Here is a 24,711-nt window from a genome sequence, read left to right on the forward strand (position 1 = left end):
GCAAGTCCTAGACCAGGGGAAAAGGAGAGTTGACCAGAAATTGGAGTTGCTATAATATATAAAGTGTCATCACCCCCAAATTATGAGATGGAAAGGAACAGAAAAGAATGACCCATAGATGGAAAAAAGCAGGTAAAAGAAACTGCCTGTGAGAGTGACCAGATGTAGGACTCAACAAAAACTTCAGCAATAGAAGATGTGATAACAATGCCAGATCAAGTGAAGAAAAACAATACAGAGAAAGGAGAGTTTTTTTTTTTTTAAAGTCAAATGGACATTCTGTAGTTGAAAAAGAAGAGTTAACTACAATAACAAATAAAAATTCACTAAAGGAATTGAACGGTAAATAGGAACTGGGAAAAGGAAAAATAAAGAGACTTGAAGTTAGCTCAGTAGAGAGTAGGCAAAATGAAAAACAGGAAAAAAGAATAAAGTGAAGAAAGCCTCAAGAGAAATGTGGGACAATATTTTTTCACAGCAGTATATGCACAATGTGAGTTCCAGGAGGAGAAAGAGAAATGAAAAGAAAACATTTGAAGAAATCATGGCTGAAAACTCCCTAAATTTATTGGAAATCTACTTCAGGAAGTTTGTTGAACTCATAGAGATTCACAGAAGGATACATCAGTTAAAATACTAGAAGACAAAGACAAGGAGAAAATCTTGAAAACAGCAAGAGAAAAATGACTCATCATTTACAAGGGAACCTCAGTAATACGTGGACCAGAAAAGTGCCCAAAGTAAAAACCTGATCCAAGAATCCTGCACCCAACAAAACTGTTTTAGCAATTCAGGGAGAATAAAGACATTTCTAGATTTCAAAAAGACAAAACAAAACAAAAATGGAGTTTGTTGCTAGCTGACCCATCTTACCAGAAGTACTAAAACAAGTTCTTGAGATTGAAAGCAAGTGACTCCAAAGGCAATTTGAATCCATAGGGAAAAAAAAATAAAGAGCATGAGTAAAGGTAATTAAACAAAGTGACTCCAGAAGGAAACTAGAATTCACAAGTACAAATCAATAGAACCAGAAATGATAAACACGAAGGCTAATACAACAAAAGCTCTTAAGTATATTCTTCTTCTCTTCCCTTAGATTCTTTCATAGAATTATATAAAGTAATAATTATAGTAATATACTATTGTGTTTGCAACGTATATGTACATACATATATGTATATATAAAATATGAGTAACAATAATACTACGAAAAGAGGAGAAAAGGAAGAGTGCTGTATAGAAACAACATTTCTATATCCCAAAGGAATTAACAGTATAAATCTGGAGCAAATTATGATAAGATGTATATACTAAGCCCTAAGGACATAATTTGGACTCAAACCTTGAAATCTATTAAACATTGTTGAAAGCAATTAAAATCTAAGTGAGAAAACATACCATGTGCATGGACTGGAAGACTTACTATTGCTAAATTGTTGGTATTCTTCACAGTGATCCACAGATTCAGTACAATCCCTTTTGGAATCCCAAGTAGCTTCTTTGTAGAAATCAATAAGCCAGTTCTAAATTCATGTGAAATTGCAACAGGCACAGAATATCCAAAACACAGTTGGAAAAAAACAAAACTTAAATAACTCAAGTTTTCAGTCCCAAAACATAGAGCAATGTTAAGCAAGACAGAACTGGCATGAGGATGAATATATAGCTGTTAACAAATGTGATATGACACCTAAGTAGCCATATGTAGAAGAACACATATGAATCCTTACCACATACCATATTAAAAAAAAAAAAAAAAAGGTGGACCAAAGATCCAAATATAAGAGGTAAAGTCATAAAACTTTCAGGAGAAAACAGAAGTAATCTTCATATCCCCAGATTTTTTGACACGAATTTTTATAGATAATACCAAAAGCATGAACAAAAGGAAAAATAGATAAATTGGACTTTCCAAAGCTAAAAAAAATCCGTGCCTCAAAGGATGATATATATATATATATATATATATATATATATATACACACACACACACACACACATACACACACATCTCCCACAGAATGGGATGAAATATTTGCAAATCATGTATTTGATGAGATTTATATCTAGAGTATATAAAGAACTCAAAAAAAAAAAAAAAAAGAAAACTGAACTTAAAAATGGGCAAAAAATCTGAATAAACATGTTTCCAAAGAAGATATTCAGATATCTTGACATTAGTTATCAGGGAAAGGCAAATCAAAACCACCATTAAATAGGAGTTCACACACATGAGGATGGCTAAAATAAAAGAGTAAGATAGTAAGAAATGATGATAACAAGCGTTAACAAAGAGTATGGAAAAAGCAAAATCTTCATATACTGCTGGTGAGGGTAAAATTGTGTAGCCACCTTAGAAAATAATCTGGCAGTTAAAAGGTTAAACAGTTAACATAATTTAACAGTTGTACTCTGGGTATCAATTTGCTACAATAGATTTATTATAAAAGAAAATGGGACTATATGTCTATACAAAAACTTGTACACAAATGTTCACCACAGCATTATTCATAATAGCCAAAAGGTAGAAACAACCAAAATGTTCATCAGCTGGTAAACAGATAAAATATGTTATATATTCATATAGTGAAATATTATTTGATTATAAAAGGAAATAAAATAACTTATAAGAGGCAGATGGGTCTGGGGATGTGGCTCAAGTGGTAGCGCGCTCGCCTGGCATGCGTGCGGCCCGGGTTCGATCCTCAGCACCACATACAAACAAAGATGAAAAAGAAAAATAAATATTAAAAAAAAATTCTCTCTCTCTCTCTCTCTCTCTCTCTCTCTCTTAAAAAAAAAAAAAGAGGCAGATGGACCTTGAAAACATTATTGTTAATGAAGGAAGCCAGTCATAAAAAGCCACGTATTTTATGATTCCATTAATGTGAAATGTCTAGAATAGCAGATCAGTGATAAAAAGTAGATTAGTGATTGCCAGGGGTTAGTGGAAGAGGGGAATTGGGACTTACTGCCGGTTGGTATTGGGTTTCTTTGGGGAGTGATGAGACTCATCTAAAATTAGATGCCAATGATATTTGCATACGTGTGAATATGTATACTAAATATAGATGGATATGTACTTCAGTAGGGTGAACTTTTTGGTATGTGAATTATATTTTGATGAAGCTCTTTTAGAAATAAATTCTAATAGATAACATACACTATATGCTCATCACTATTCCAAGCACTGCATAAATATGAACACATTTAGTTCTCACAGCAAATCTATAAAGTAGATATTGTTGTTTTGCTTATTTTACTGGTGAGGAAACAGGCACACAGAGAAATAACTTGCCTAAACTAGTGAAGTAGGAGACCATGATTCAAGTCTTGGCAGTCTGGCTTCATAGCCCATGTGTTTCACCACATTGCCACTCATTAATAATTGGATTGACCCATTGGGTAATTTATGAATTGATTCTATTCATTTTCTAATTTTAGTCCAAAATTTGAGGTTTGATGAAGAGCATAGACAAAGCTTTGACAATGAACTAATTATCAGCATTGACAGGAAACATAAACATGCTTTCCAGTGTAAGTGACTGAACAGGGTAACTAGTAAAGATGTCTATGTCAACTCTTCCCATAGACAGTATAGTATTTGACCTGTAGAACTTAGCTGTGTTACAGATGTTGTTTAGATGCCTCAGACTTATTTTTATTTTTTGCCAAGGTTTCTTTTTCTCTAGTTAGCTTTTTTTCCTGCCTTAAAAATGTTGATCACACATGCTAAGAAAAATGGAAATTTCACACATTTTCAATTAGTGGAAAATTCAGAGTTATGATAGACTGACCAGCCATTACCAGTGTTTCCAACTTTTCCATTTATAGGTGAAAACTTGAGAGATTAACTTACCCAAGTTCCCAATGAGTTGGAGAGCTGGGACTCAAACCAGGTCTTAGGTCTCCTTTCTTTCTTTCTTTCTTTCTTTCAGTGATCATCTTTGCAGGGCTGATCCTCAGGGAGCTCACAGCTCAGCAAGGGAATCAGAATATCTCCAGTACAGCGATTCCTTCTCAGAAATGCTACTGTTAAGGATCATCACACTCTGACTGAATACTTTGAGTAATGAGAAGCTCACAGCAGCCACTCTGCTTTGGATAGCTTCATTTAGAAAGCTGTACTTAACATGAACTTTAAATCTGCTTTGATTAATTCTCCTGGTTTACCCATATTTTTCTCTACTTCTGTTCTTATTGTTCACCATTTGACTTACCTTTATATCTCCTTCCTGCCAATCAGTTTCTCAGTTTTTTCTGAGATTGTCTAATACATTCCTCAAGAAGCTTTTTTTTCTGGCTAAATTTCCTTATAGTTTATTCCTCCAACCATTTAATACACAACTTAAATTGCTGTATATTGAAAAATACTTGGCATTCCTTATTCATTTACATGAGTCCACTCTACTATTATGAATTATTTGAGCCACATTCTTTTATAGCTCATTAACCCAAAATAGATGTCACTTAGTTAGAATATATTTCTCTTAAGTAATTTGTTTGCACTGAATTTTTAAATTGGGAACATTTTTAGTTGTATGCTTATATTAGGGCTCTGTACTTAGTATTGTATACTATAAAATCTAAATAGTATAGAATCTGTAGAATATTAAATGGCCTTGCCATTAAAAGAAAAATACATGTTAAAATCTTTCCAGCTGTTTTTTGGCAGTATAGAATATGCCTGGCAGTATTTCTTGATTTATTTCTTCATCTGACTGTCCTTATGATATAATGTGCCTTCTACTAGCCAGAAAAAAACTTCTAGACTAGAAGTTTTAAAATGTCATCTCATTTTATATTTATAAGACGTAGTTATTATCCCTAATTTTAGAGATAAGGAAATGACTCTCAAGTGACTTCCAGAAATTTGCCCAAGATCACATAACCACAAGGGGCAGAGCTAGAGTTTGAATGCAGGTGTTTCCTTTATTTCAATTGTACTGTTTCCCATTAAATAAATATAAGATGCCTATACCTTAATGTTCTCTCAGCAGCTGCTATATTAAATAATTTCATTAAGCCTGTGACATAGATTGACTTCTGTCTTACAGATGAGAAAATCCAGCTTTAGAACAATTAAGTAAATTGCTGTAGATCCAAGTTCAGAAAATAGTAGAAATATGAACTCAAAAGAACCCAAATATTCTTTCTGCTTTTTCTGCTATACAGTTGGCTTTCCATATCTGGATTTTACATCCAGCTTCAGAACAATTAAGTAAATTGCTGTAGATCTAAGTTCAGAAAATAGTAGAAATATGAACTCGAAAGAACCCAAATATTCTTTCTGCTTTTTCTGCTATATAATTGGCTTTCCATATCTGGATTTTACATCTACCACTTCAATCATCTACAGATAAATATATTAGAAGAAAAATTATACTAATTATTTGTGGATTCTTTTCCTTATTATTCTCTAAACCATATATTATAACAACTATGTAGCACATAGTAAGGGCCCCACCCTTATTAGGTCCCCTATAACCCTAATCACCTCCCGAAAGCCCCATCTCCAGATATCATCACAATGGGGGTAGACCTTCAACAGGTAGGAGGTGAACAGGACACATTCAGTCCATAGATCAATTTACCATCAGAATCCCTATCATCTGTACATTCCACAGCATATACATTGCGTCAGGCGTTATAAGTAATCTAGAGATGGTTTAAAGTATGTAGAAAGATATGCATAGGTTATATACAAATACTGTAGCATTTTAATGTAAGGAACTTGAGTATCCCTGGATTTGGGTATCTCTGAAGTAGTCTTGGTACCAATCCCCTGCAGATACCAAGGAATGACTGTACTACTAATGGGTTCCTATATGTTGGAGACCTCTAATATCACAACACTATCGCATTGAGACAACTTAGCTTCCCTTTTGTCCCTGTTCTTAGCTGCCTTGATCTTCTTCATAACAAAATATGTGTGGCTTAAACAACAGAAACTTATTTCTCACTGGCTGGGAATTCTTAGATCAAGGAGCCCCCAAGGGTAGGTATCATTCCAAGGTGGTTTCTCTTAACTTGTATGCATCTGCCTTCTCCATGTGCTCACATGACCTCTTCTCTGAATTATATGCAGAGAAAGTAAGTTCTTGGGTGTCTCTTCCTTATAAGGGCACTCATCCCACCAGTTCTGGGCCCCACCCTTATTATGGTCCCCTATAACCCTAATCACCTCCCGAAAGCCCCATCTCCAGATATCATCACAATGGGGGTAGACCTTCAACAGGTAGGAGGTAAACAGGACACATTCAGTCCATAGATCAATTTACCATCAGAATCCCTATCATCTGTACATTCCTAGGCTACTAGAGCAGAGAAGCAGGGAATCAAAGAGACAGGAACTAGTTCAGAAGAAGTCATTGATTATTGTGGGGTAGATGACAGTGGAGATAAAATAAGAGAACTCCAAAGAAATGTTTATAGGAAAGATCTTAGTACATTGAAAAAGACTACAAAGATCCATGGGAAGGCTGGGGTTGTGGCTCAGCGGTAGAGCGCTTGCCCAGAACGTGCAAGTCCCAGGGTTCAATCCTCAGCACCACATAAAAATAAATAAACAAAATGGAGATATTGTGCCCAACTACAACTAAAAAAATATTAAAAAAAAAAAAAGATCCATGGGATCAGGATCTATATAAGCCATCAACATGAGGTCAATGTTGTGATAGTGCTCTTTTCCAAACTTGTTAATATACTACATAGTCAAACTACTTACGCTAAGAATTTTCTAATGACTAAATGGGCTCATATGGTAATCTAATATCCAACAAATGAACATACTTCTGTATCTAATGTATTAACTTAAAAGACCAAAGTCTCATAAGCAATGTGGAGAAAAAGACTTTCTGGAAAACAAAGATGCTTAAGTAGTAGGAGAAGCAGAGGTATCTGGTACAGAGTTGAAGATAAATAAAAGGTTTTTACATACCCATTTCTGCCACTAGACAAGAAAGGAAGGCCAACTGATTGGTTTTGTAAGCTTTCATTTACACCTAAGTTCTCTCTCTCAACTGCTAATGAATTCTTGATGATGCAACATGTCTTTCTCAGGATTGCTAATGAGTAAAGAAAGTTGAGCCAAACTCATTTAATTATCATTACATGGAACTCTTGTGTTTTTGGCAGGATCACCACAATATAAAACATAGCCAGAAGGATTTTGTTACTGAAAAATGTACATGTATAAGAAAGAAAGTTAGAGAAGAAATATAAGAAGTGAGATAAAACCTCATCCACAGACCTTTTTATTCACTAAATAAAAGAGGGAATTTTCATTTCCTCCTGTACTATAAGTAGGAAAAATCCTCAAAGTATTTAGATATAATATTAAGCTAAATATATGTGAACCGAGTTGCATAAGTATTTATTTTTAAAAATCTCTCTTTAGCTTTTTACAAAGAAATTCCAAATTGGACCTCCAAAATCCTTTCTCTGACTTTTTTTTTTATTGGTTGTTCAAAACATTACAAAGCTCATGACATATCATTTTTCATACATTTGATTCAAGTGGGTTATGAACTCCCATTTTTACCCCAAATACAAGTTGCCGAATCACATCGGTTACATATCCACATTTTTACATAATGCCATATTAGTGACTGTTGTATTCTGCTACCTTTCCTATCCCCTGCTATCCCCCCTCCCCTTCCCTCTCATCTTCCCTCTCTACCCCATCTGCTGTTATTCAATTCTCTCCCTTGTTTTTTTTTTCCCCCTTTCCCCTCACAAACTCTTCTATGTAATTTTGTGTAACAATGAGGGTCTCCTTCCATTTCCATACAGTTTCCCTTCTCTCTCCCTTTCTCTCCCCCCACTCGTCTCTGTTTAATGTTAATCTTTTCCTCATGCTCTTCCTCCCTGTTCTGTTCTTAGTTGCTCTCTTTATATCAAAGAAGACATTTGGCATTTGTTTTTTAGGGATTGGCTAGCTTCACTTAGCATAATCTGCTCTAATGCCATCCATTTCCCTGTAAATTCTATGATTTTGTCATTTTTTAATGCAGAGTAATACTCCATTGTGTATAAATGCCACATTTTTTTTATCCATTCATCCATTGAAGGGCATCTAGGTTGGTTCCACAGTCTAGCTATTGTGAATTGTGCTGCTATGAACATCGATGTAGCAGTGTCCCTGTAGCATGCTCTTTTTAGGTCTTTAGGGAATAGACCGAGAAGGGGAATAGCTGGGTCAAATGGTGGCTCCATTCCCAGCTTTCCAAGAAATCTCCATACTGCTTTCCAAATTGGCTGCACCAATTTGCAGTCCCACCAGCAATGTACAAGAGTACCCTTTTCCCCACATCCTCGCCAGCACTTGTTGTTGTTTGACTTCATAATGGCTGCCAATCTAACTGGAGTGAGATGGTATCTTAGGGTGGTTTTGATTTGCATTTCTCTGACTGCTAGAGATGGTGAGCATTTTTTCATGTACTTATTGATTGATTGTATGTCCTCCTCTGAGAAGTGTCTGTTCAGGTCCTTGGTCCATTTGTTGATAGGGTTATTTGTTATCTTATTGTTTAATTTTTTGAGTTCTTTGTATATTCTGGATATTAGGGCTCTATCTGAAGTGTGAGGAGTAAAAATTTGTTCCCAGGATGTAAGTTCCCTATTTACCTCTCTTATTGTTTCTCTTGCTGAGAAAAAACTTTTTAGTTTAAGTAAGTCCCATTTGTTTATTCTTGTATTTAACTCTTGGGCTATGGGTGTCCTATTAAGGAATTTGGAGCCCGACCCCACAATATGTAGATCGGAGCCAACTTTTTCTTCTATCAGGCGCAGAGTCTCTGATTTGATATCAAGCTCTTTGATCCGTTTTGAATTAACTTTTGTGCATGGCGAGAGAAAGGGGTTCAGCTTCATTTTGTTGCATATAGATTTCCAGTTTTCCCAGCACCATTTGTTGAAGATGCTATCCTTTCTCCATTGCATGCTTTTAGCCCCTTTATCAAATATAAGAAAGTTGTAATTTTGTGGATTGGTCTCTGTGTCCTCTATTCTGTACCATTGGTCCACCCGCCTGTTTTGGTACCAGTACCATGCTGTTTTTGTTACTATTGCTCTGTAGTACAGTTTGAAATCTGGTATCGCTATACCTCCAGATTCACACTTCCTGCTTAGAATTGCTTTAGCTATTCTGGGTCTTTTGTTTTTCCATATGAATTTCATGATAGCTTTATCTATTTCTACAAGAAATGCCATTGGGATTTTGATTGGCATTGCATTGAACCTGTAGAGAACTTTGGGTAATATCGCCATTTTGATGATGTTGGTTCTGCCTGTCCATGAACAGGGTACATTTTTCCATCTTCTAAGATCTTCTTCTATCTCTCTATTTAGGATTCTGTAGTTTTTCTTTCACCTCTTTTGTTAGGTTGATTCCCAGGTATTTTATTTTTTTTGAGGATATTGTGAATGGGGTGGTTTTCCTCATTTCCATTTCAGAAGTTTTGTTGCTGATATACAGGAATGCCTTTGATTTATGCGTGTTGATTTTATATCCTGCCACTTTGCTGAATTCATTTACTAGTTCTAGTAGTTTTTTGTAGACCCTTTTGGGTCTTCTAGGTATAAGATCATGTCGTCCGCAAATAGTGATATTTTAAGTTCTTCTTTTCCTGTTTTTATGCCTTTAATTTATTTTGTCTGTCTAATTGCTCTGGCTAGTATTTCAAGGACTAAATTAAATAGAAGTGGTGAGAGAGGGCATCCCTGTCTTGTTCCAGATTTTAGCGGGAATGCATTCAGTTTTTCTCCATTTAGAATGATGCTGGCCTGAGGCTTAGCATATATAGCTTTTACAATGTTGAGGTAAGTTCCTGTCATGCCTAGTTTTTCTAGTGTTTTGAACATAAAGGGATGCTGTACTTTGTCAAATGCTTTTTCTGCATCTATCGAGACGATCATATGGTTCTTATCTTTAAGTCTATTGATGTGGTGAATAACATTTATTGATTTCCGTATATTGAACCAACCTTGCATCCCAGGGATGAATCCTACTTGATCATGGTGCACAATTTTTTTGATATGCTTTTGTATTCGATTCGCCAGGATTTTATTGAGGATTTTTGCATCTATGTTCATTAGAGATATTGGTCTGTAGCTTTCTTTCTTTGAAGTATCTTTGTCCGGTTTTGGGATCAGGGTGATGTTGGCCTCATAGAATGAATTTGGAAGAGCTCCTTCTTTTTCTATTTCTTGAAATAGCTTGAAAAGTATTGGTATTAATTCTTCTTTGAAGGTTTTGTAAAACTCCACTGTATACCCATCCGGTCCAGGGCTTTTCTTGGTTGGTAGTCTTTTGATGGCTTCTTCTATTTCTTCCTTTGTTATTGGTCTGTTTAAATTGTGTGTGTCTTCCTGACTCAATCTGGGCAGATCATATGACTTAAGAAATTTATCGATATCTTCACTGTCTTCTATTTTATTAGAATATAGGGTTTCAAAATACTTTCTAATTATCTTCTGTATTTCTGTAGTGTCTGTTGTGATATTGCCTTTTTCATCCCGTATGTTAGTAATTTGAGTTTTCTCTCTTCTTCTTTTCGTTAGCGTGGCTAAGGGTCTGTCGATCTTATTTATTTTTTCAAAGAACCAACTTTTAGTTTTATCAATTTTTTCAATGGTTTTTTTTTGTTTCAATTTCGTTGATTTCCGCTCTGATTTTAATGATTTCTTGTCTTCTGCTATATTTGCTGTTGTTTTGCTCTTCCTTTTCTAGGGTTTTGAGATGTAGTGTGAGTTCATTTATTTGTTGGTTTTTTTTCTTTTTTTGAGGAATGAACTCCAGGAAATGAATTTCCCTCTTAAAACTGCTTTCATTGTGTCCCATAGATTCCGGTATGTTGTGTCTGAATTGTTGTTTATTTCTAAGAATTTTTTGATTTCCTCCTTTATGTCTTCTGTAACCCATTGATCATTCAGTAACATATTGTTTATTTTCCATGTGATGCAGGATTTTTCCTTCCTTCTTTTATCATTGATTTCCAGTTTCCTTCCATTATGATCAGATATGGTGCATGATATTATCTCCACACCTTTATATTTACTAAGAGTTGCCCTATGGCATAATATATGATCTGTCTTTGAGTAAGATCCATGTGCTGCTGAGAAGAACGTGTATCCACTTGATGATGGTTGATATATTCTATATATGTCGGTTAAGTCTAGGTTATTGATTTTGTTATTGAGTTCTATAGTTTCTTTATTCAGCTTTTGTCTGGAGGATCTGTCTAATGGCGAGAGCAGTGTGTTGAAGTCACCCATAATTATTGTGTTGTGGTCTATTTGACTCTTGAACTTGAGGAGAGTTTGTTTTATGAACGTTGCCGCACCATTGTTTGGTGCATACAAATTGATAATTGTTATGTCTTGTTGGTGGATGGTTCCTTTTAACAGGATATAGTGTCCTTCTTTATCCCTTTTGATTAACTTAGGTTTGAAGTTGATTTTATTCGATATGAGTATGGCCACTCCTGCTTGCTTCCGAGGGCCATGTGAGTGGTATGATTTTTCCCAACCTTTCACCTTCAGCCTGTGTATGTCTTTTCCTATCATATGAGTCTCCTGAAGGCAGCATATTGTTGGATTTGTTTTTTTGATCCAGGTTACTAGCTTGTGTCTCTTGATTGGTGAGTTTAGTCCATTAACATTTAAGGTTACAATTGAAATATGATTTGTACTTCCAGTCATGTTTATTTATTTATTTATTTTAGTTTGGCTAGTTTTTACTTTTTGGTTATTTTCCTCCCCCTTTACTGAGATACCTCCCGCTGTTAGTTTTGGGCACTATTTTTCCATTCCTCTTCTTGTAGAATTTTGCCCAAAATGCTTTGCAGTGCTGTTTTTCTGGCTGCGAATTCTTTTAGCTTTTGTTTATCGTGAAAGATTTTAATTTCATTGTCAAATCTGAAGCTTAATTTTGCTGGATACAGTATTCTTGGTTGGAATCCATTATTTTTCAGCGTTTGAAATACATTGTTCCAGGATCTTCTCACTTTCAAAGTCTGTGATGAAAAATCAGTCGTTAACCTAATTGGTTTACCCCTGAATGTAATCTGCCTCTTTTCTCTCGTAGCTTTTAATATTCTCTCCTTGTTCTGTATGTTGGCTATCTTCATAATTATATGTCTTGGAGTTGGTCTATTACGCTTCTGGATGTTTGGGGTCCTGTAGGCTTCCAGGATTTGGCAATCCATTCCATCTTTCATCTCTGGGAAGTTTTCTAGGATTATTTCCTTTAATAAGTTGTCCATTCCTTTGGTTTGAACCTCTGTGCCTTCTTCTATCCCAATCACTCTCAAATTTGGTTTTTTGATGAGATCCCATATCTCTTGGATAGATTGCTCATGAGATTTAAGCATCTTTTCTGTGTTGACTATATTCTTTTCAAGTTGATAGACTTTGTCTTCATTATCTGATGTTCTGACTTCTACTTGATCTAATCTATTTGTAATATTCTCGTTAGAGTTTTTAATCTGGTTTATGGTTTCTTGCATTTCTAGGATTACTGTTTGGGTTTTTTTTAAGATCTCTATCTCCTGGTAAAGCTCGTTCTTTGCATTTTGAATTTGTTTGTTTAGTTCGTTTTCAAAATATACTTTCAATGCTTGGACTTGCTGTCTCATGTATTCTCTAATATTCCATTCCATCTGAGTTAGGTATGCCTTGATTTCTTTCCCTGTCCATGTTTCTGATGCTTCTAGGTCCTCCTGTAGATTTAAGTTGTCCTGCATTATCTGTAATCCTTTTTTCCCTTGTTTTTTCATGTTGTTCACGTTACTTTCCAGCTCTGTTTGACTGCTTTGTAACTGCTTTCTCCTATACATTTGTTTTGGCTTTGTATATCTCTGTTGTCTCTCCTTTGTGGTGGGAGATTATGCCTAGAGATGTTGGGCTTTATTGTACTTTAGAGCGGATTCATTCAATTTATAAAGGGCTTCCGGATTCTGTATGCATATAGTGATTTGTTGTTTGTTCTTAGGACTTTAGGTTAGGTGCTATGAAGGTATAAGGGTTAGTATGTCTTGGCTACTTTAGAAGGTTGCTCTACTGAAGGGGGATACTAACCCTTTCTCTGACTTTTATAAAAAGCATATTTTAACATTTTGGCAATAAGTCACTGTTAGTATTTTTGTTAAATACAGTTTTTGCATAGGTCTGTCTTATGGAACTGACAATATCATTGCAAGGATTAATTATAGTAAGCTTATTTCTATTAATTATAGTAAGATCCTTCCCCTCTTCCTTTCTTATTTCCTCTTCCCACCCTTTGCTTACTCACTCACTCTATACCAAGGGCAAAAGTTTAGAACTATCAGATTTAGGTGGCTGACCTTCAGTTCCAGTTAAGAACTAAAATTAGATCCCTGTGGAATATATATCCACTGACATCCATCAGAGGAAAGAGTTTAGGCATAACCTTGAGAGGCCAGGAAGACATCTTCCAAGGGAGTCTGCGTTAACTACTAAAATTTCTTTGACATTTCACTTTTTATTCTTAAAAATTTATGTGGCTTTTATATTGTGATTTGTTTAACGTGTTTGTTTATTCTCAGTTAGAAATCCATTCCCTCTAATAAATCTCTTAGTAAAATAGTGGTTCTAGAAGATATACTGGGATTATCCTTTGACTTTAAGTATCTCTGGCACTGGGCCACATCTCCCAGAGAATGTGCATAGCCTATTTTAAGAGCAGAATGCTATCCCATCACTATAAGAGTACTGGTTGATTAAGGAAGAGTACAGATCAAGCGTGTGCCTACCACTGTAGCCAGGGGCAGGGGGGTGGGGGTGGGAACGCAGAGGAAAAGTCCATGCTTATTAACGAGAAAATGGCAAATTATAAGGATAGGTATTTTACTACCACTACAGTAGAAGAACAGAAACATTAAACAAATGAAAAAAGCAGAACTGTGTTTAAGGACTTAAGTCTGTTTAATTAAGAAGAAAAAAATCTGTCCTCATTTCCCTTCACAGGCCTAGGTGAACCCTGAATTACTTTTAATGTTAAGAACACCTATTTTTTGCTTTTTTTTCTTTATATCGTTAGATAGAAAAGAAACTAGAACTGAGTCAAATAGAAATCTATGAGTCTCCTGTGTAGTGTAGCTTTCTGTGCTACTTTAATTAAATCATTTATCTCTTTGAGAGTCAGTTTTCATGTCTATAAAATGAGAAAAGTATCCCCTTGTTCTGAGTCTATTGGTGTTATTTTTTAAAAAAGAGTTCTGTGGACAAATAAATTAAGGAAATATCAGTTGAAAAAATTAAATAGGTTTATTTTCCATAGTGCATAAGTTTCCCAAACTTATTTGCCCAGAAAAACCTACTTTTTAAAGACCTTTTGCATTGCTAATGTTCATTGATATAAGACAGTCACTATAGCCCCTTTTAACTCTTAACATTTCTGATTCAGGAAATTGTACTCATGTCTTTTGACTATTTGGCTCTTTTCTGGCCTTGTAGTAACTTATTCTAGGGCTAGATTATTGAGTTGAGTGCCTGTGCTGTGTATGTACACTGCCCTTCTTTCCAGTTTGAACTGGAAAGCTATTGCGTTTTCCTGTTTCTTGTAAATAAAGCAAACATTAATCCTTTTCTTTTGCAGTGTTCACTTTCTTTTTTCACTGTGTCAGTTTTTAATCATTGGCCCATTTTTTATTCTAATCTATTAATTATTACCCAACTATCACCAAGAATTCTGAAGTCTCAGGTCATTAAATCCTTTTGATAAGCAGTAATGTCAAAGAGAAAACTGTAAAGTCTGCCCATAAGGCTTATTGTTTCAATCAGGAAAATAAGTAAAGATACTGTTACTGGTTTGGGTCTTATAAGTCTTGTTCTTGGTGGTATAAAATTTTAGCTTTTACTGTGTATTATCATCTCATTCAGTAAATAACATTGTAATGCAGGGAGTTATCCCCATCTTATAGGTAATAAAACTAAAAGTCAGAGATATCAAATACTTGTCCAGATCTTACAGGTAATAAATAGCAAAGTTATATCTGTCTGATAGGAATTCATAATACCTGGTAGCTTCTGAATGTAATGTTAGTAATGATATGTGTGTTGTAGTTATAATGATAAGTAAAATTTACTGTTTAATTTGGGGAAAATATATACATCATCTTTTTAAATTCCTCAACAACCCTATGAAGTAGATACTATTATACTCATTTTACAAATAAGGAAATTAAAGAAGCCAATCAATTTATTCAAAGTCATACATCTAAAGTAAGTGGCAGCATATATCTAAAAACAACAAATATAAAGAGTAAAGTCAGTGGCAGCTAGGAATTAAATGCAGAACTTTAATGACTTATGAATATTGGACATAATGTTCTGTAATACACAGTGCTTTCAAGATGTCACACTTGGTATATACATGTATGATTTTCAGCATGTTTGACAGTATCTTTATACCAAATATATTAGACAAATTCCCATCCCGAAAAGTTGGTAAGAGATAAGTCTCCAAAAATATAATTCAAGGTCAGAAGTGTTAAGTTCTATAACAGTAGTAGAGATTAAGTACTCTGGATTTAGAACTGGAAGAGATTACTTCCTGCTGGGGGATGGTGAAAAAGATGGCATTTCTTTTGAAGATAGAAATAACTTAAGAAAGTCAGGGGTAGGAAAGATTTCTGAGTAAAGGAAATAACATTAAAAAAAAGGCCTAGAAGTTCACACAATTATTAGAATAAATTGTTGTGCCTGGATCAAGGATATTGTGACAAGTAGTTGAATATGAATTTTAGAAAGGTAAGTTACAGGGACTCTGACCTCTTCCTAGTTAATGAGTTTGGATATGTTTTATTTGAGGTATCTACTGGGGGACTATCAAAGAGACATGTCTACAAGGCAACTTTTTTTTTTTTTTTTTTCCAGCCAGTTTTTAGAATTAAGTCCTCTTATCTCAGAAGTGAATGACATTACCATTAACCAATTATCCAGGCTAGGGACCTGAGAGGTTCCTTGTCTCTTTCTTCTTCACTCTCGGCCAATCATTCAGTCATTTCTACTCCCTTAAAATCTCTTTCTTTCTCCACTTTCCTAATTCTATTACCACTACCTTAGTTTAAACAGCCATTATTTCATTGGGACTACTGCAATATCCTCTTAATTGGTCTCCCTGCTTCTGTTTCTTCCTCCTTTGCTTACTCATTTTCCACATTAATATCAGAGTAATGATTCCCAAAGTACAAATCTAATGTCATTCCCCTACTTAATACACTGTAAGAAGTTCCTCATTTTCTTCAGGATTAAATACAAACTCTTCATTCCTCTTATATAGACATGGACTAACATATCCTTTCTTAAAAAAAAAAAAAAAAAGCTTCTCTTGACTTTATAGTCCCTCTTTTTTTTTTTTTTTTTTTAATATATCCTCTGGGCTTAACCTCCTGAGTAGCTGGGGTTACAGGCATGTACCACTGTATCCAGCTTTTTTTGTTTCTTATTACCATTCTTTTTCTCTGCTTCCTTTATGTTTGAAAGGGATCTGTTTCTTTCTTCACTTTCTCACCTCCCAAGTATCTTCAGAAACTTCTTTTATCAAGGTTGTTGTAATCTAGTATTGCCAAATTCTTATGCCTTTTGATCTTTCATCTGCATTTGAAACAATTGATTACTACATTCATAAAATACTTTGTCCTATCTTGTCTTCCAGAATCCCACACTCCTAAATTTTCTGTTGCTGATATCTCCTAATCTCCTTTGTCTATCTTGGCATTTTTCAGGGCTTCTCTTCTGTCTGTATTTTTCTCTAGGCAATCTAATCCATTCTTAAATGAAATGCCCTTACTCATTCTAGAAAGCATGGCCCCAGTGCTTATAGCTCACATACATTCAGTATCGTACATGATACTTCTTATAAACATTTCAAACTTTATATTATCTTGCAGAATTTTCCCCAAACTTGTTCTTCCCCTAGGCTTTCCTTCTTAATAAGCCATAAATTTCCTTCTCACTCATAAACAGCAATTCTTATTGATCTTTCCTCTGAAATTGGAGCAAGTGCCCCTATGTCGCTTCCTCTTCACTGATAGCATACTTAAAGCTGTGTTTGCTCCCCTTTATCCTTTTTTTCACATAGCCTGGGTGATTTATTTGTTTGTTTGTTTTGACTTTTTATTATAATTGAGTTACATCTCTTCTTTGCATAAACTCCTTTGTTGACTTTTCATAGCAGTTGAAGTAAAGTCTGATTTCCTGACCCTGTAAAACTAAAACTCCACATAATCTGGTTCCTGCTTTCCTCTTAATTTCATCTCACAGTAGTCTACGTCTACTCTAACATCATCCACCTAGCTTTCAGAACCTTAAACACACCAGACTCAGCCCATTTTGCTCTTTTCTTTGCACACTTGGCAGCTATCAGAACTTTGCACACTATCAGAACTTGGCTTAAATATCACTCTATCTAAAGTTGATTCTTTCTCCAGTTATTTTCTATTAAAACGTCCTGTTCATTTCTCTTGTAATATTTAGTAACATTTTAATTATATTCTTTTCATTCATTTATTACCTATTTTCTCAATTAGACTAAACCCCAGATTATGTCTTTGTTTACCACTCTACAGCCATCACCTAGCACAGTACCTTGAATACTGAAAATACTTGTTGGATGGCTGAATGGAAATTGAACCTGTGTGTTTTGGGTATCCTTTTAGATATTGCTTCCTTAGGCAGCTTTTGCCTGGATTGGTCTGGTTTCCTCACATAAGATTTAATTAAGGTGTCTCAGATTTGTATTATAGTATTTTATGTTTAGTTCAATGTTTCTCAATAAGATAATTTGATTTTGCCCCTCCGGAAATATTTGGCAATTTCTGTAGACGTGTTTTTGATTGTCATTACTTGATGGTAGTGGTGGAATGTTACTGGCAACTAATGGGAAGAGGCTAAAGGTAGCTATTAAAAGCCCCACGATACACAGAATATCCTCCCCAAACAAATGTTTTCCAATTCAGAGACAGTAATGTTAGGGCTGAGAAACTTCTCATTTAGACTTATCCGTAGCTTGAGTTTCTTTGTAATTCTTCACTTGACTTTAAATTTCTTAGAAGTTTACTGTTGTCTCTCCACACTGCCTTGGATTTATAAAATAGACATTTGGATAATTCTTGCTTGATGGATGACTGAATGAATATAGAAACCAGCCATGATACATCATCCTGAGTTGACCTACCTTCTGGTATTAATAGAGAGAGCAGTTGCTTAGTCTTTGAGTAAAATATAACATTTGTTATTTATGGAATGATACTATAAGAGCTTCTGTATGGGGCACTGATAAGCTGTCATATTTCAAACTTGCATTCTATTTAGGTTAAAGCTAAGCTTTTTTTTGACAAAGGGGTCAGCAACTTGAACATTAAGAAGGAACAAAATAGAGATGAGTATGGTGGCACACACCTGTAATCCCAGTGGCTCAGGAGGCTGAAAGATTTCAGCTTTGAAATCAGCAACTTAGTGAGACTTAAGCAACCTAATGAGACTGTGCCTCAAAATAAAAAAATAAAAAGGGCTGAGAATGTGGCTCAGTGGTTAAGTGCCCTTGGGGAAAAAGAAGGAACAAAATAGAAGTGGTTTTAAGGAATATAGGTGTTTGTTGACTTTTCAGGTAACAGTTCTGAGGTAGTTATCCAGGTAGGTGGATGGCTCTATTTCATTAATTTATTCAAGAGAGCTTAGTTTCCTTCCAAATTTGGGGACAAGAAAGTAGAGAAGTCACATCCACTGTCTTAGAGACCCAGACTTGGAAATGGTATTGAGCTAGTCCATATATATTCTGTTGGCAAGAGCTTAGTCCTGTGTCTATAAAGAACATCTGGGGAATGTGGTATAGCTAGGCAGCCATGGACATGACACAGTTCTGTTACTACATACATACAAAGGGGAGAGTAGATTTTGTTGGTGAACAACTTCAGTTTCTACCACAATGCCTAACAAATTCTTAGATAAGCACATTTATGAAGATTTATATTATTTTTTCATTATTCCAGGAACTAAGTTTTACTATTTTTTCTGTACAGTTTAAGAAAAAAGGATTAAATAAATCATCTAGAACAGTGCTTCTTAAGTGATTTATGACCACAATTTTTTGTTTGCTCATTTTCCCTAATTTGCAGTAGAGCAGTACTTTTATACTGTAAGTTAATCACTTTAAAAAAAAATCACTTTCTTAGATGTTAGAGTCTAATTTGAAAGATTTCAAAATGCATAGTCTGAATATTTTATATGTATCCAAACTTACATACCTATCACAACATGTCTAGTAATTGTTTGTGAACTGGCACTAATCTCACTTGTCTCAAAAGTGTTTTCTGGGGATGGGGCTCAGCGATAGTGTGCTTGCCTAGCATGTGCGAGCCGCTGGGTTCGATCCTCAGCACCACATAAAAATAAATAAATAAAATAAAGATACTGTGTCCAACCATATTTTTAAAAAAGTGTTTTCTAACAACCTTTTAGGTTATTTAAGTGTAGTTGACTATGATGTCAGTCTTTTAAGTAAAGTCATTTTTTAGGTATAAAATTTGACTTCTAACTTTTTATTATTTTTAAAAATCACCTCTTAAGACAGTTTATAAACCATGGTAGGTCTTTTGAGTGTTCACATATCCTTCAGAGCCTGTTTTGCTTGTTTCTTAGCTAAAATCAAAGCTGACTATAGTTTTACAGATTCATGATGAAAACCTGCCATTATGAAGCTGGAAGAAGTTTGTTTTAAAGGACATTTTGCTTTAATGCATGATACAGAGGAAAAAAGATGCCTAATAAAGTGACATGCTCAAGATTATACTAAGTGAGACAGACAGCTATGGTACTGTCACTGATTTACATTGGAAATTACTTTGTAATCAGATGATCTGGATTGAGTCCTGTCCTCCTTCTTGGTTAAATGTCTTTAGGTACTTATTATTTGTAAGAATTATGTAGTATTCAATAAGCATTTCTTAGATTGAATAAGAATATATAATAAACATATATAAAAGTTACTTGTAAACTACAAAGTACATAAACAAAAAATAAAATTGAGAAGCTATGCCTTCTAATGCCAAATCCATTGTTCTTTCTGGACTCTGCTGCATTTCATGCTAAAGACTCATTGAAAACAGGAATTATATTTAATACTGCATCCAGTTAAAATTAGGTTTATGAGAAATCTGTAGTAATGTGGAAACATGCTTATGTTGAGTTAAAAAAATAAATCAGGAAACAAAATTATATGCACATGGGCTGGGGTTGTAGCTCAGTGGTAGAGCACTTGCCTGGCATGTGTGAGGCACTGGGTTCAATTCTCAGCACCGTGTATAAATAAATAAATAAGGTCCATTGACAGCTCAAATATTTTTTAAAAAATTATATGCACAGGGGCTGGGGTTATGGCTCAGTGGTATAGCTTTTACCTCGCACGTGCAAGGCCCTGAGTTTGACCCTCAATACCACATAAAAATAAAAAATAAAATAAAGTTAAAAAAATAGAGAGTGTAGTATTTTTTAAAAAATTAGTATATGTATTACTGAAAACCAACTAGATTGAGAAAGAATAAGGCCTTCTGTCACTCATAAAATATAACAGCTAGAATAATTGTGGACATTGTTTCTATTTTCTCTAAGGGTTTTATCAATTTTACATTTATAATATTTATAAAGAACATATGTATTTAAGTAATTTAAGCTCTTCAGGAAAAAAAAAAAACTTTAAATGAAGGCAGATAACTTCTATTGCCTATTTGTAAAGGCTTTTTTACCCAGTGGGGCAAGTCACCCTACCAATACAATCACAAGAACAGTCTGTGCTACTTTCTTTCCTTCTTATAAAGAAGCATCAAGACAATATTAATAGATCTCTACTAATGTTTGAGATTTGAAGAACTTCTTAATTTATTTTTGGCAGTGCTAGTTGCTCTGCTAAGGACTATAAAGATTATGAAGTAATAAAACATAATAAAAGTCACTATTAAAAATTACTTATGGGGGTATAGGTAGGAAGGACAGTAGAATGAATAGGACATTATTACCCTATGTGCATATATGACTGTGTGACCAGTGTGATTGTACATCATGTACAACCAGAAGGATGAGAAGTTACACTCCATTTACGTATGATGTTTCAAAATGCATTCTACTGTCATGTATAATGAATTAGAACAAATAAAAAATAATTATATTAGATGTGGATGATATTACTCTTATTTAACAAAGGGAAAACTGAGGATCAGAGAAGTTAATAACATATCTAAATTGTATAACTTGCAAAAAACAAAACAGGTATTAAACCCAGGTCTTTCTGACTCAAAAGCCACTGCAGTGCATTTATTTCATAAAAAGATGTCATTTCTACTTTCAGAGAGCTTTTAGTAGTTGAAGCAAACTCAGAAGGAAAATCACCAGGACAGATGTGCTGAGCCCAAAATGATTGCTGCAAACTGTGGTTTGGATATTGCTTGTAAAGGAAGAATGTTGAGGTCTGAAGTGGTTATGAAAAACTTTATATTGAAAGTGTATTAAATATTTGAAACCTATATAACCAGAGAAGAAAAAGGACTGATGCATGTAGAGGCAAGTGATAAGAAAGCAGACGGGTTCAATGTGAGTAGTTTGGACAGGTAAGTACCTAGAAGATGGTTTGATAGAAATAGTATGAATGAATAAAGACTGGAAAAAGAGCTCATTAGGGAATATTAAATGCCAAGCTGAGGACTTTGAGAATTTATCTTAGATAACCTGTACTGAACATTCTTTGCATACTTGGCACTGTCCTAAATGCTGTAAATGTGTGATCTCATTTGATTCTTACAGTTAATGAGGTCCAGAGAAACTAAGTAACTTGCCATGCGTATACTATTAATAAGTAGAAGAGCCAAGATTGAATGTAAGCAGTTTGAACCCACTACCTCTTCTCTTAATTACCACACTGTTTTGGCTCTAGGGGCCATGGTAGGATGAATACGTTTTAAGCCCAGGACCAACCTTTAACAAATAATGTGCTTCATGTCTCTGGTAGTTTTTAATATTTGAAAAAGGCATTGTGACCAGATGATGACATCCCATTCCCATCCCTGCCACCCTTGTACATCTTCAGCACAGGGTAGTGAAGAAGTTAAGGTGTTTGTGCTAATGGCCTTCAACTTTGCCTATCGTTCTAATATACTTCTGGTCAGTTACCCTCAGCTAACCCTTACCCCTGACATCCAAGTTATGTCAGTCTGTTGCTAACCATAATACAGTAGTTCTCAGTGTGGCTTCTGGATCACTACCAGCAGCAGCGTCAACTGAAAACTTGTTTAAAGTTCCAGTTCTGGAGCCTCACCCCATACCTATTGAATCAGAACTTCGGGGTAGGTGGAATAGTCTGTGTGATGAGCCCTTTAGGTAAGTATGATGCATACTGAAATTTGAGAATTACCATAGTCTACTCTAGGGTCTCAGTTCAGGCACAGACTGCTGAAAATGTTTTTGGCAACCCTAGGTACTGGCACTGGGAAACTGCTTGGGGTTTTTTATTTAACTTTCTGCTGTAGGTCTTGTAGTATGACTTTATAGAAATAACCATACCTTACTAAGCTAACAGACATGTAAAAAGAGCTTTTTCTTATTTTTTATTAATTTTATTGGTATATTATAATTATATGTAATAGTGGTTTTGTGACACATTTGTACATGCATATAACATAATTTGGTCAATCCCATTCCCTAGTACCTCCCATTTTCCTCCCCTCCTTCCTCCCCCTGGTTCCCTTCTTCTACTCCACTGGTCTTCCTTATATTTTTATGAAGTCTCACCTTGATTTTTTTCTTTTTCTCTAACTTTTCCATATGAGAGAAAACATAATTTTTGACTTTTTGAGTCTGGTTTATTTCACTTGACATAATGCTCTCAACTTCTATCCATTTTCCTGCAAATAACATAATTTCATTTTTCTTTATGGCTATAGAAAACTCATCGTATCACATTTTCTTTAGTCAGTTATTGATGGTTATCTAGGCTGGTTCCATAACATGGCTATTGTGAGTTGCACTGCTGTAAGCATGGGAATGCATAGATTGCTTTTAGCAGGCTGACTTAAATTCTTTTAGATAAATACTGAGGAGTAGTGTAACTGGGTTATACGGTAGTTCCTTTTGAGGAACCTCCTTATTAATTTTCATAATGGTTGTACTAATTTACAATCCCACCAACAGTGTATTATTAAGTGTTTCTTTCCCCCCCAAATCCTTACTAGCATTTATGGATATTTGTATTCTTGATGATTTTCATTCTAACAGGGTGAGATGAAGTCATTCATATATATATATACATATATGTATATATATGTATATATATATATATATATAGTGTGTGTGTGTTTATTAGAGCTTTACAGTTATACATAGTAGTTGGGTTCATCCAAACAAAATCGTACATGTGTAGAATTTGATTTCAGTTCACAATTCTCCCCATTTCCCCCTAACTAACCCTTTTTCTAACCCTTTGTATCTTTGTTGTGAATTTTGTTCTGTTTTTCATCCTATATTCTCACCGTGTGGTTTTGATTTACATTTCTCTGATTACTAAAGATATTGAACTTTTTTTTAGTGTACTTTTTAATCATTTGTATTTCTTCTTTTGATAAATATCTGTTTCATTTGCCTGTTGATTGAATTTTATTTATTTATTTATTTGGTGGTAAGTTTTTTGAGTCTTTATTCTGGATATTAATTTTATGTCAGAAGAGTAGCTGACAAAGATGTTTTCCCCTTCTATAGGCTCTCTGTTCATGCTCTTGTTTCCTTTGCTGTTCTTGAGAATTATTTCTTGAGTTTTAGGAATCCTGTTGAGGAAGTAATTGCCTTTGCTTTTATGTTAGATATTAACCCTGTGTTTTCTTCTAGCTGTTGGAAAATTTCTAGGCTAATTCCTAGGTCTTTGATCCATTTTGAGTTGACTTTTATGCAGGGCAAGAGATAGGGATCTAGTTTTATTCTTCTACATACGGATATCCAGTTTGCTAGCACCATTTGTTAAAAAGGCTGCCTTTTTTCCATTGAATGTTTTTGGCATCTTTATCAAGGATCACATGATTGTATCTTTGTTGTGAGTTTGTTTCCGTGACTTTTGTTCTATTCCATTGGTCTGTGTGTCCATTTTTATGCCAGTTCTATGCTGTTTTTGTTACTGTAGTTCTGTAGTATAATTTATTTTATTTTTTTTTCTTTTTTTTTTATTTTTTATTGTTGGCTGTTCAAAACATTACATAGTTCTTGATATATCATATTTCACAATTTGATTCAAGTGGGTTATGAGCTCCCATTTTTACCCCATATACAGATTGCAGAATCACATCAGTTACACATCCATTGATTTACATATTGCCATACTAGTGTCTGTTGTATTCTGCTGCCTTTCCTATCCTCTACTATCCCCCCTCCCCTCCCCTCCCCTCCCCTCCCCTCCCCTCCCCTCCCCTCTCTCTACCCCCTCTACTGACATTCGTTTGTCCCCCTTATATTATTTTTCCCCTTCCCCTCACTTCCTCTTGTATGTACTTTTGTATAACTCTGAGGGTCTCCTTCCATTTCCATGCATTTTCCCTTCTCTCTCCCTTTCCCTCCCACCTCTCATCCCTGTTTAATGTTAATCTTCTTCTCATGCTCTTCGACCCTACTCTGTTCTTAGTTACTCTCCTTATATCAAAGAAGACATTTGGCATT

The 24,711-nt window shown here is 34.8% G+C and overlaps 1 protein-coding gene across 8 annotated transcripts in view; it reads left to right on the forward strand.

Annotated features, from left to right (window-relative positions):
- Window positions 1–24,711, forward strand: part of Ric8b (RIC8 guanine nucleotide exchange factor B) — a 117,629-nt gene that overhangs the window by 15,802 nt on the left and 77,116 nt on the right. Inside the window, exon 1 of one of the 8 annotated variants that reach the window (XM_046429333.2) lies at window positions 21,368–21,626. The exons of the other annotated variants lie outside the window; for them this stretch is intronic. The gene's annotated coding sequence lies outside the window, so the exon portion shown is untranslated. Of the gene's footprint in view, window positions 1–21,367; window positions 21,627–24,711 lie in introns of those variants that run through there. 8 annotated transcript variants of the gene reach the window in all.

This window comes from Marmota monax, unplaced genomic scaffold (genome assembly GCF_021218885.2).
Source record: "Marmota monax isolate L192 unplaced genomic scaffold, Marmota_monax_Labrador192_F-V1.1 WCK01_AAM20220418_F8-fsc00051, whole genome shotgun sequence".
Classification (NCBI taxonomy): Eukaryota; Metazoa; Chordata; class Mammalia; order Rodentia; family Sciuridae; genus Marmota; species Marmota monax.